The sequence below is a fragment of the Lynx canadensis genome, chromosome X (genome assembly GCF_007474595.2).
Source record: "Lynx canadensis isolate LIC74 chromosome X, mLynCan4.pri.v2, whole genome shotgun sequence".
In the NCBI taxonomy this organism is placed as follows: domain Eukaryota; kingdom Metazoa; phylum Chordata; class Mammalia; order Carnivora; family Felidae; genus Lynx; species Lynx canadensis.
Window position 1 is genome coordinate 89,278,580 of NC_044321.2, and position 11,661 is coordinate 89,290,240.

Below are 11,661 nucleotides of genomic sequence, written 5' to 3' on the forward strand. Positions count from 1 at the left end.
TATATATATATAGTGTTCTATATATATACACATATATAATGTGTGTGTGTGTATATATATATATATATATATATATATATATAATGTTCTATGCATATAAATGATATAGACCTTGTTTTTAAGCAACCGCCAAATCCAGAGGGAGAAACAAATGAAAATAAGTCAAATGTACTATGGTATGATGAGGATTCTAACATATAGTAGGGGCACAAAGGATGAAGCGTTCAACTCTACCTGGGGAGGTAATTGAAGAGAAAGTAATATTTGAGCCATGTCTTGTAAAGTGGATAGGAGTTCACTACATAGCAATGTCGGGATGGTCATCCGAGGCAATAGACACAGCACGTGCTCAGATATAGATGTATAAAGCACAATCGTATTTTAAGAGAATGTTAACTTTCTATTCTTCATACCTCTCAAGCATGTGCCACCTGGGGACCTTTGCACATGTGGTTCACTGCCTATAACCCTCTTCCACTACATCTTTCTTTCTTTCTTTCCACAATTTCTTTCTTTCTTTCTCTTTCTTTCTTTCTTTCTTTCTTTCTTTCTTTCTTTCTTTCTTTCTTTCTAAAGTTTACTTAATTATTTTGAGAGAGAGAGGGAAAGAGAGAGAGCACAGGGGAGGGGCAGAGACAGAGGGAGAGAGTGAATCCCAAGCAGGCTCCATGCTGTCAGCATGCAGCCCGACATGGGTCTCCATCCCATGAACTGTGAGATCATGACCTGAGCTGAAATCAAGAGCTGGACGCTTAACTGACTGAGTCACCCAGGCAACCCCATAATCCCATAATTTCTTTCTTAACATGTAGGTTTCAGATCAAATGTCATCTCCTCAATAAGCCTTCCTAGACCACTTTTTCTAATGGAACCTCTCACATGTTCCTCTCCATCTCATTACCCTGACTTGTTTTTCTTCAAGAACTTATCACTATTTGAAATGATCATATTTATATTTATTATTTTAACAACTAGCTCTCCCAACCAAAATATAAGCTTCATAATAGCAAGAGCCTTACCTATAATATTTACTACTCTATACACAGAGCCTGGCACATAGTAGGCTCTCAGTAAATTTGTATTGAGTTATTACATGAAATAACGATGAGGATAGAGATGGGGTAATGTTCTGTCACTAGAGCTCTGCTTTTGTTTGTATGTTTAACTTCCTCTCCTCCATACAGCCATGTGCTCAGGCAAGAAGCCCCTCCTTCACCTCAAGGAAAGAGTCTTAACTGGTCTAAGACTAAGTCAATATTGGTAATTCCAATATTTCTTTGGCAAGTGATTGATCTAGGTTTGAGTATTTGTTGCAACTCTGGCCAATGCGATGTCCTAGGGGACTTCTGAGAAAGGTTTCTTTGTTCTGCAAAAGAGATGTAAAAAGAGAAATATTTCCCTTTTTGCCTCTGAATGTTGTCATTTGCTTGTGACACCAAGGACTTTGGTAGCCACCTTGGAACTATAATGACAGTCAACCTAAAAGATTCAGCCTACATGCTGAGGATGGCATAAATTGATTCCTTTATGAGGTCTTTGAGCCATTTAATTAACCAATCTGGGAGTTGCTCAATCTCTAGTCTTTTAGTTGTATGACATAAAAACTCCCTTTTTATTAACCCACTTTTAAGCGTGCTTTTCTGTTATAAGAAGCTGAAGACATCCTAAGTGACTGCATTTTCTGAAAAATTACCAAAATTAAACCATAAATAAATGGAAAAACTGAACAGATTAATAATTATAGAAGAAATTAAAATAGTTTGAGATATCTACCAATTAAAAGTCTTTCTACTCCAGTGGTTTCACAGCTGCATATATAGAGCTTTAAAAACATACAGATGAGGGGCGCCTGGGTGGCTCAGTCGGTTAAGCGGCCGACTTCGGCTCAGGTCATATCTCACGGTCCGTGAGTTCGAGCCCCGAGTCGGGCTCTGTGTTGACCGCTCAGAGCCTGGAGCCTCTTTCAGATTCTGTGTCTCCCTCTCTCTGCCCCTCCCCCGTTCATGCTTTGTCTCTCTCTGTCTCAAAAATAGATAAACGTTAAAAAAAAAAACCATACAGATGATCATCTTGGTATTAAAAATAGTTTGGATTATGGAAAAAGAATTAATTATACAGAGCCAGCATAATGTTAAGATCAAAATTTAATCAAGATAACCTAAGATGAAAACTATAGACTATTTTAATCATGAAAATAATACCGAAAATTCTAAATAAAATATTAGCAAATTATAACACAGTCGCGAATTTGGAGAAGAATACCTTATGACCAAAAGGAATTTATCCTAAGAATGCAAGCATGGTTCAATAGGAGGAAATTGTCAATACAATTTGGTAACTAAGTCAATAACTTAAAGGAAAGAAAACATGATTATATCACTACATGAAAAAAATAATTTGCTTTAACTCAGCACCTATTTTTAAAAAAAACTAAAGTAACAGTGGAACAGAAATAAACTACTTATCCAAAAAAGAGACTATTTACCTTACAGCAAGAGTAAATATAATAAATTGTGAAATACTGGAACCATTGTCATTAAAATCAAGAACAAGGTAAGTTTTACCCTATGACCCAGCAGTAGCACTGCTAGGAAGTTACCCAAGGGATACAGGAGTGCTGATGCATAGGGGCACTTGTACCCCTCTGTTTATAGCAGCACTCTCAACAATAGCCAAATTATGGAAAGAGCCTAAATGTCCATCAACTGATGAACGGATAAAGAAACTGTGGCTTATATACACAATGGAGTACTATGTGGCAATGAGAAAGAATGAAATATGGCCCTTTGTAGCAACGTGGATGGAACTGGAGAGTGTGATGCTAAGTGAAATAAGCCATACAGAGAAAGACAGATACCATATGTTTTCACTCTTATGTGAATCCTGAGAAACTTAACAGAAACCCATGGGGGAGGGGAAGGAAAAAAAAAAAGGAGGTTAGAGTGGGAGAGAGCCAAAGCATAAGAGACTCTTAAAAACTGAGAACAAACTGGGGGCTGATGGGGGGTGGGAGGGAAGGGAGGGTGGGTGATGGGTATTGAGGAGGGCACCTTTTGGGATGAGCACTGGGTGTTGTATGGAAACCAATTTCACAATAAATTAAAAAAAAAAGAACAAGGTAGGTTTGCCACTATTAGCATTATTATTCAATTTTAAGGTTATGACTTTTGTAGTAAGAAGACATGAAAATATGATAAATATTTAACAGAGGAGACAAAATTACCTTTATATTTACATAATGTAATTGTATAATAAAGTGCCCAAGAAACTTTACAAAAATCTGTTAGAACTAACAGAGTACTTTGGTAAGGTGAGAGAATATAAGAAAAATATATAAATATCAATAGCCTTAAAAAATTTAACCATAATCATTACCTTTACATTTACATAATGTAATTTTGTAATAAAATACCCAAGAAACTTTACAAAAATCTGTTAGAGTTAACAAGGGATTTGGTAAGGTGACAGAATGTAAGAAAAATGTACAAATATCAATAGCTTAAAAAAATGTAGCCATAATCATCACCATCACTCAGAAATTAAAATGGAAGAAACCCAGGGCACAATAGTGACATCTTAAGATATCCAGGAATTAATTTATTTAGCAAGGAACAGGGTCTATGTAAAAGAAGTTATTAAAGGGGATAAAACAGGACCAAAGAGAATAGGGAAGCACATTATGTTGCTGAACAGAAAGACTCAGACTAAGAAAAATATAATTTCTTTTTTTTTTTTTTTAATTTTTTTTTTCAACGTTTATTTATTTTTGGGACAGAGAGAGACAGAGCATGAACGGGGGAGGGGCAGAGAGAGAGGGAGACACAGAATCGGAGACAGGCTCCAGGCTCTGAGCCATCAGCCCAGAGCCTGACGCGGGGCTCGAACTCACGGACCGCGAGATCGTGACCTGGCTGAAGTCGGACGCTTAACCGACTGCGCCACCCAGGCGCCCCGAAAAATATAATTTCTTAATTAAATTAAGATATAAATTAAAAAAAGTATGTCATTCAGGTTTTATATGGAGCTGGACAAAAAAAAATAAAGTTTAAATAAAGGGATAAATGTGTAATGTTTCCACAAAATTTTTGATTAAGGAAAAAGGACATTGTATAAAATGGCAAAGTAGGGAACTCTAAAAACCCATGTCTCCACTAATGCAGTAATTAACCATCATAACAAAGACCATCAGAATCAACTTTTCTGAACTCTGGTATCGAATAAAAAACTTAAAAGAATAAGATTAGTGCTTAATGAAGAAAGAAGCTACTAAATTTTGGCGAGAGAATTTTGTAGCATTTCTGATGAACTGCCTACCATCTCCTGCTCCTCAGTTTGGATAAAGCTATGGAGACAGTGGCTCCCATTCCTAGTTGTGGCTTGCTGGTGTCAGGCAGGCCAATATGGATTTTGTTCTCAAAGAATTGTGGTCTTATATTTTGACTGGTTAATACATATGTACTGAATTGCTGCATGAAAAAAAGGGATCAGCTGAGAAGATTGCCTGTTTTTACACACCCTCCCCCCTTGGAATTTTCTGAGTTAGAGCACCCTCCCCAATAGTATTTGCCAAATGCTGAACAGCAGATTTGAGCAAGTAGAAGAATCAGTGAAACTGAAAACATCTCAATTAACATCCAGTCTGAGGGACAGAAAGTAAAAAGAAATGAAGAGCACCTTGGATGTATGTGAGACACTACCAAGTGTACCAACAGATGCATAACGGGAGCTCTAGAAGGAGAAGAGAGAGAAAAAGTGGCAGAAAGTATATTTGAGTAAATAATGGCCAAAAAGATCCAAAATTTGATGATGCACATGAATCTATATATCCAAGAAGGTTAATAAACTCTAAGAAGGCTAAACTCCCAGGAATTCCACACTGGGACACATTAAAATCAAACTATCAAAAGACAAAGACAAAGAAGGAATCTTGAAAGTAGCAAGAGAAATGACTTGTCGTAGACAAACAATCTTCAATAAAATTAATAGCCAATTTCTCTTCAGAAACCATAGAAGCCAGAAGGCAGTGGGTAATATGTTTAAAATGTTGAAAGAAAAAAGACCTTCTCAACCTAAATTCTATATCCTGCAAAACTATCTTTCAAAAATAAAGTTGAAATCAAGACATTCCCAGAAAAACAAAAGCTGAAGGAGTTGATTGCCAGTAAACCTGCCCTATAAGAAATGCTAAAGGGAGTCCTTCAGGCTAGACAACAATTCAAAACCATATGAAGAAATAAAGAAACACTGGTGAAGAGAAGTACATAGCTAAATATAAAAGCCAGTATCTTGGTTTATAAGTCTTTTTTTTTGTATACATGACTTAAAAGACAAATGCATAGAACACAAATTAGAAATCTATGTTAACTGACATACTAAATAAAGATGTAAGTTGTGACAAAAACAACATAGAAGGGGAGGAATGGAGCTGCATAGGAAGAGAGTGTTTATACTATTGAAGCTAAGTTATTATTTTTTAAAGTGTTTTTATTTAGTTTTGAGAGAGAGGAAATGAGTGGGGGAGGGGCACACAGAGAGAGAGAGAGAGAGAGAGAGAGAGAGAGAGAGAGGATCTGAAGTAGGCTCCAGGGTCTGAGAAGTCAGCACAGAGCCTGACGTGGGACTCGAACTCATGAACAGCGAGACCATGACCTGAGCCAAAGTCAGACACTTAACCGACTGAGCTATCCAGGCGCCCTGAAGCTAAATTACTATTAACTGCAACTAGCTTCCTATACATTGAAGATGTTGATTTTAATCCCCAGGGTAACCACCAAGGAAATAATTAAAAACATATATAGAATAGACCCCTCTTGGTGTGCTTCGTTGGCTCAGTCAGTAGAGCATGAGGCTTTGATCTTGGAGTCATGAATTCGAGCCCCACGTTGGGTGGTAGAGTTTACTTAAAAAAAAAAAAAAAAATATATATATATATATATATATATATATATAATAGGAAATGAGAAGTAAATCAAACACAAGGCTGAAATGAAGGAATTGATAAATAAAACTATATAAGACATAAAGAAACAAATAGCAAAATGGCAGAAGTCAGTCCAGTAATTATAGTTTGAAGGGTTTAGGTGGAAGCAGTGCAAGATAATGATGTCCCATTTGGCTACACTGGTGTTTGAGGGTTTTGGGGGGGCTGAGGTGGAGGGGAATCAGGAAGGAAAGATCCAGTCAGCATGTGGAGCACGGCATTGAAATCTGGTGATGTAGAATTGGGAGTCATCAGAATATTGATCAAAGGTTCTCAAATCTCGCTGTACCTTAGAATGAGCTGATAAGCTTTTAGAAAATATCCATGCTTGGGTCATAGTATCCCCATCCCCAACACTGACACTTAAGGACAACTCCCTGGGTGAATGTAATATGCAGCCAAGATTGAGTACCATCATTATAAGGTAACTGGAACTGTTGGGAATGGATATGATTTTCAGTGAGAGTGCAGAGATCAGGGGGACTGGAGAGGAAATTTCTACTTAGTGTGGAGAAAGGTTTAGATATCCACTGTCCAGTGTAGTAGCCACTAGCCACATGCAGTTATGTAAATTTAAATGAATTAAAATGAAATGAAATAAAAAAAATTCAGTGCTGCAGTTACACTAGTCCCAGGTGACTCATGACTACCATGCTGAACAGCACAGATACAGAACACTTTCATCATTACTGAAAGTTCTCTTGGACAGTGCTGGATCACCCAAATGCCTCTTCTACCTCCACAATGTCTACAATACAGAGGACTTTTTCAAATTCAGGGTAGAACAACATAGTATCTATGCTAAAATGTAGGTACTCTAGTTTGCATAATCATTTTCATGGCTATGGCCATGTGGTGTTTTTATTTTTGTAAGGTCTCCAAATCTTTATTAAACTTCTCTTTGATGTCCAGCAGAGTTATGTGGAACTGCTGGCAGCTGAATTAAATCGATGCTTTTCACTTTCACTAAAGTGAAGACATGAACAAAAAATATATATTTGTCTCCCTCAAGTCACTCAGCTGAATCGGGAAGTTTAACTCTGTTGCTCAACACTCATTATCACTTTGTCTGCATGATATTCCTTGAAGTAGTCAAGGGAAAGGCAGAACGGATGGCACTGAATACAGCAAATAATAGGCAGTGTAATTGGTTAAAAGTGTTGCATCTGATTATTAGTCTTGGGACTGGCTTTCATCCTAGATCCCACAGGCCATCAGAAATGAGTGTCTGTCTCCTTACTGTTACCTGTTCACTTTGGAATCTAACATGACATTGTTCACATAGGAGCTTACTGGCCAAACAATCCTTAAATGGGGCAGAAGGATTTCTTTAAGTTTATTTATCCCTTTTGGCCAGAACTGCCATCTCCCAGTAATTCACCAAAATGACTACCACAAAGGGAAAGAGGAGAGGTACCCACTATTTGTTCTCTATGCCTTTTAGAAAACATAGAGTTGTTCCTTTGGCCCCATACATGCAAATCTACAAGAAAGGTGATGTTGTTGACATCAGAGGAAAGGGTGCTTTTCAAAACGGAATGCCCCACAAATGTTACCATGACCAAACTGGAGAGTCTGCAACGTTACCCAGCATACCGTTGGCATTGTTGTAAACAAACAAGTTAAGGGCAAGATTCTTGCTCGAGAATTAATGTACGTATTGAGCATATTAAGGACTCAAAGAGCCGAGAGAGTTTTCTGAAGCATGTGAAGGGATCAGGAAAAAAGAAAGCCAAAGAGAAAGGTACTTGGATTCAACTGAAGTGCCAGCCTGCCCCACCCAGAGAAGCACATTTTGTGAGAACCAATGGAAATGACCTGAGCTGCTGGAACCCATTCCCTATGAATTCATGGCATGATAAGTGTAAAAAAATAAAAGACTGGGGCGCCTGGGTGGCTCAGCTGGTAAGGCGTCCGACTTCAGCTCAGGTCATGATCTCGTGGTTTGTGAGTTCGAGCCCCCCATCGGGCTCTGTGCTGACAGTTCAGAGCCTGGAGCCTGCTTTGGATTCTGTGTCTCCCTCTCTCTCTGTCCCTCCCCTGCTCGTGCTCTGTCTCTCTCTCTCTCAAAAATAAATAAATGTTAAAAAAAATAATAAACAAAAGACCTCAAAACTGTAATAAGGAAATAAATAAATGAAAGTTTATTTATGCTAATATTTAGGGAATATGAGTGAGGGGTACACAGAAGTTCTTTGTACTGTTCTTGTACCTTTCTATGTGTCTGAAATTATTTTAAAATAAAAAAAATTACTTAAACCAGCAAATCATAAATTTTCATTAAAAAATCAAACAATTGGCTTAAAATAAAATTTTCCAGTCTTCCCGCCCATGCATTTTAAATGAGTTCATCCTACATATACATTTTCTATCCAGTTTTCTTCACTTAATATTTTTTTAAAAGAATTTCCCACACGTTATTATTATCCCACACACTCTTTAAATCTTCTGCCTTTTCTGCCACCAATTTCCCTTATGTAGAAATGACTCTGCTAGGTGAGATTGAGGGTGTATGGTTTCTGCCATCTTATGTTAAAATATCATGTTAAATGGCTATGTAATATTTTATTAGATCAGATCAGGTATATCAATGTACTTAACTGGTCTCCAATTTGGGGATATTTAGGGTGTCTTCAATTTATCTCCATTGTTAAAAATGAAGCTGTGATATTTTTGTACATAATTTTTAAAAAATATTCAAGATAATTTTCTCAGTGTAGTTTCTAGGAGTCAAATTACTGGGTCAAAAACCAGGAGCATTTTTAAAGATATGTACTGCTGAATTTCTTTTAAAATGGTGCTATTTCCCAGTAGTAGCTTTTTAAAGTAAAAGAAAACATCACAATTCCCAGAAATGGACAGAACAGAAATGGACCCCAGTTTTCTCATGTATAATGTATAGTTAATGATCCAAAGCCCCCTTTCTCTTATGTATTCTAAGATTCTGTGATTCTGCAACAAATGGGTAATGTGTCATGAATCAAGTACATTTTGGATGTTCCAACAGATCTTACCTTCATCTTGGGAGGGAGAAAGATTGGGGAATCCTTCAACTGATGCCCTGGAACTCTCTATAGTAACAGACACTAAGGGCTAACATGCACATTGTTCCAATCCTCTGCTTCAGAACAGGACTTTATAAAAATGGGCCCCAAATTTTACCTGTTAGTTTCTCTCATTTCTAAAGGAGGAAGAAGATCAGTGCCTTGAGCATAGCTGGCACTAATTAAAATAAATATCAATAAATAAATAAAATAAAGATCAAGATTAGCTGGAGTTTTAGGGAGGTGGTTAGGAAAGGAATGTAGAGGGGTAAACCCGAGCTGGATCTGAAAAACTGGGTGGGATTTAGATAGGCAGAGGGGAGAGTTGTGAAAGCACCTCTGTTATACGTGGGCTGGAGATGGAAGCTAAAGGTGGGACTTGGCAATGCCCTGGGTATGGGAGTATTTGGGAAGAGAGGGAAGTATGTAGATGTAGCTAAGCTGGGCCCATTTGTTGGAGGATATAGAACATTTGGTTGAGAAACTAGCTACATCTTGATCTTGGAGGCACTGGGGAATCACTCTAGGTTCTTAAACAGGATGTGATCAAGAAAGCTGTATATTATAAGATGACTTCTATGGCTGTGCCAGTGGTGAATTAGAGTAGAAGAGAATAGGACTTTTCCCATCAGATATTGGAGTCCCATCTGGAATGCCGCCAGATGGGAGAAGGGAAGAATGTTAGAGTTATTTCAAAGAAAGAGAAAGACAGGGCTTGGAAATCTATACATTATAGGGGATGAGGTAGAGAAAGAACCTCAAGATGATATTCAACTTTAAGCCTGAGTGACTAAAACACAGGTAATGGTGCTATCCATGTAATTGAGAAAGACTCTTCACTAGGCTGGCTATTGGGGCCCTGATACTTTCAGGGGAAACTGAGTTTCTGTCCAACAGATTCTATTTCTTCATCACTTCAGTTTTACTTCAAAGATGCTTATTTTGCCTTCTTCTTGGTCTTCATCTGGCAGTGGCTCTTAACATTTTAACTTTCTTTCTCTGTCCCAGAGGATTCTGCCAAGTAATAATCGTAAATGCTTAAATGAACTCAAGAAGTTCTGCTGAGTATTCCCTTATAATGCAATCTCCTTCAATGTGACTGTTTTGTAACTTTCTCATTTTGCAAATTGGGATCCTCAAAACCAGGTCACCTTTGTTGGTACTATTGGTACTTTTGTAACAAGGATATATTTCCTGCAAAGTTGGTTAGTTCACCTCCCTTCCTTACTCAATAACACACAAGATTAGGACTTGCAATGTTACAATTGTACACTTCCAGAACAAAAGTTAAAAATTTGTCTGGGGACTTACCTGGAAACAATGGTACATACCTGTATGTGTAAAATGGTGCAGTTTGAAGAATAGTGTCCTGGGAATTAGGAGACTTGGATTCTAGTGTCAGCTCTTCTGCTAATTGAAGTATGAACTTGAACTAGTCACATTTACCTCTTCTCTATGTCTGTTTCCTTTTCTGTGAAATGAGAAAGATAGAAATGATGATTGTAAGATCAACGCCAGCCCTAAAACTGGCTATTTATTAAAACAAAGTTTGCACAGTATTAGTAACATTCATGATACTCAGAGACCATGGGGTTAGATAGAGCACCAAGTGAGGGCCACATTTATTGGTTAGCCAATGTGTTTACTCCCTAAAGACAAGCAAAACAGGATGATTCAGGTTGAGAGAAATGAAGTTTGAGACTCAGTTACTGGTTTGGATCATTTTTATGCATAAAATAAACTATATCATTCAGACTGGATCACCATTCCCTTTCACATTGGAATCCAATCCAACATTATATGCCTGTTCTCCTAAGGTAGAATAGAACAGGACACAAAGAGGGGATTGCTCTGATTTTCTGAGGCCTGTCTACAGCCTCTGGAGTGCTGATTCCCAGAAATCGCAGTCATACTGCACAGAGCCATCTTAAAGAATCCTAGTAATTTTATCATAAGGGGGGAGACCAGCCCAAGATCTTTCCTCTAATAGAGATTCCAAGGAGTAGGTTGTTAGAAAAGAGGCTCTTACTTCATCGTGCCCCGTCTAAGAGTTAAGACTATTGCCAGAGTATCTCTATTGCCTGCTAATGATCCCCTATGAATCTGTTATTCACCAGTTAACATTGGTGCTTCTGAAATCTGGATAGCAGATCACCTGGAAGTTAGAATGCTCTTTGTGGATCCTATAAAATATTGCTATAAGTATATTCCGACTTCTTTAAGCTTTTGCATCTATTACCTCAATATGCACTGGGCACCATGTAAATAGAGGGGCATACTAACACATACAAAAGCTCTGTTCAGCCAATTTTTCATCTCTCAACTCAATCCAACCCTGTTCTCTCATGTGGTCTATTCTCCCTGCTACCTATCCTATCCACACCTTGCTCTCTGGATTAAATGCTGATGTGAACTGTGTTCTTCTTGGCTTCAAACTTTGGCTTCTGTTCATATTTTCCTGCCTCCAAGACTGCCTTAAGTTGCAATTGCCTTGTCTTGCATCCCCACTACTTTCTTTTGTGGGCAACTGATTCTTACAAGCGGGATTGAGACAGTATGTTTCAGACCATCGTATGACTACAGGGTATTTTTACCAGCAGCTTAAAATACAGACACAAGTATGTGACCACAAATGAA

The 11,661-nt window shown here is 37.9% G+C and overlaps 1 protein-coding gene across 1 annotated transcript in view; it reads right to left on the bottom strand.

Annotated features, from left to right (window-relative positions):
• Positions 1-10,486, bottom strand: part of TRPC5 (transient receptor potential cation channel subfamily C member 5) — a 152,191-nt gene extending 141,705 nt beyond the window's left edge. Inside the window, exon 1 of the mRNA XM_030306324.1 lies at positions 10,356-10,486. The gene's annotated coding sequence lies outside the window, so the exon portion shown is untranslated. The remainder of the gene's footprint in view (positions 1-10,355) is intronic.
• Positions 10,487-11,661: the final 1,175 nt, after the last annotated feature.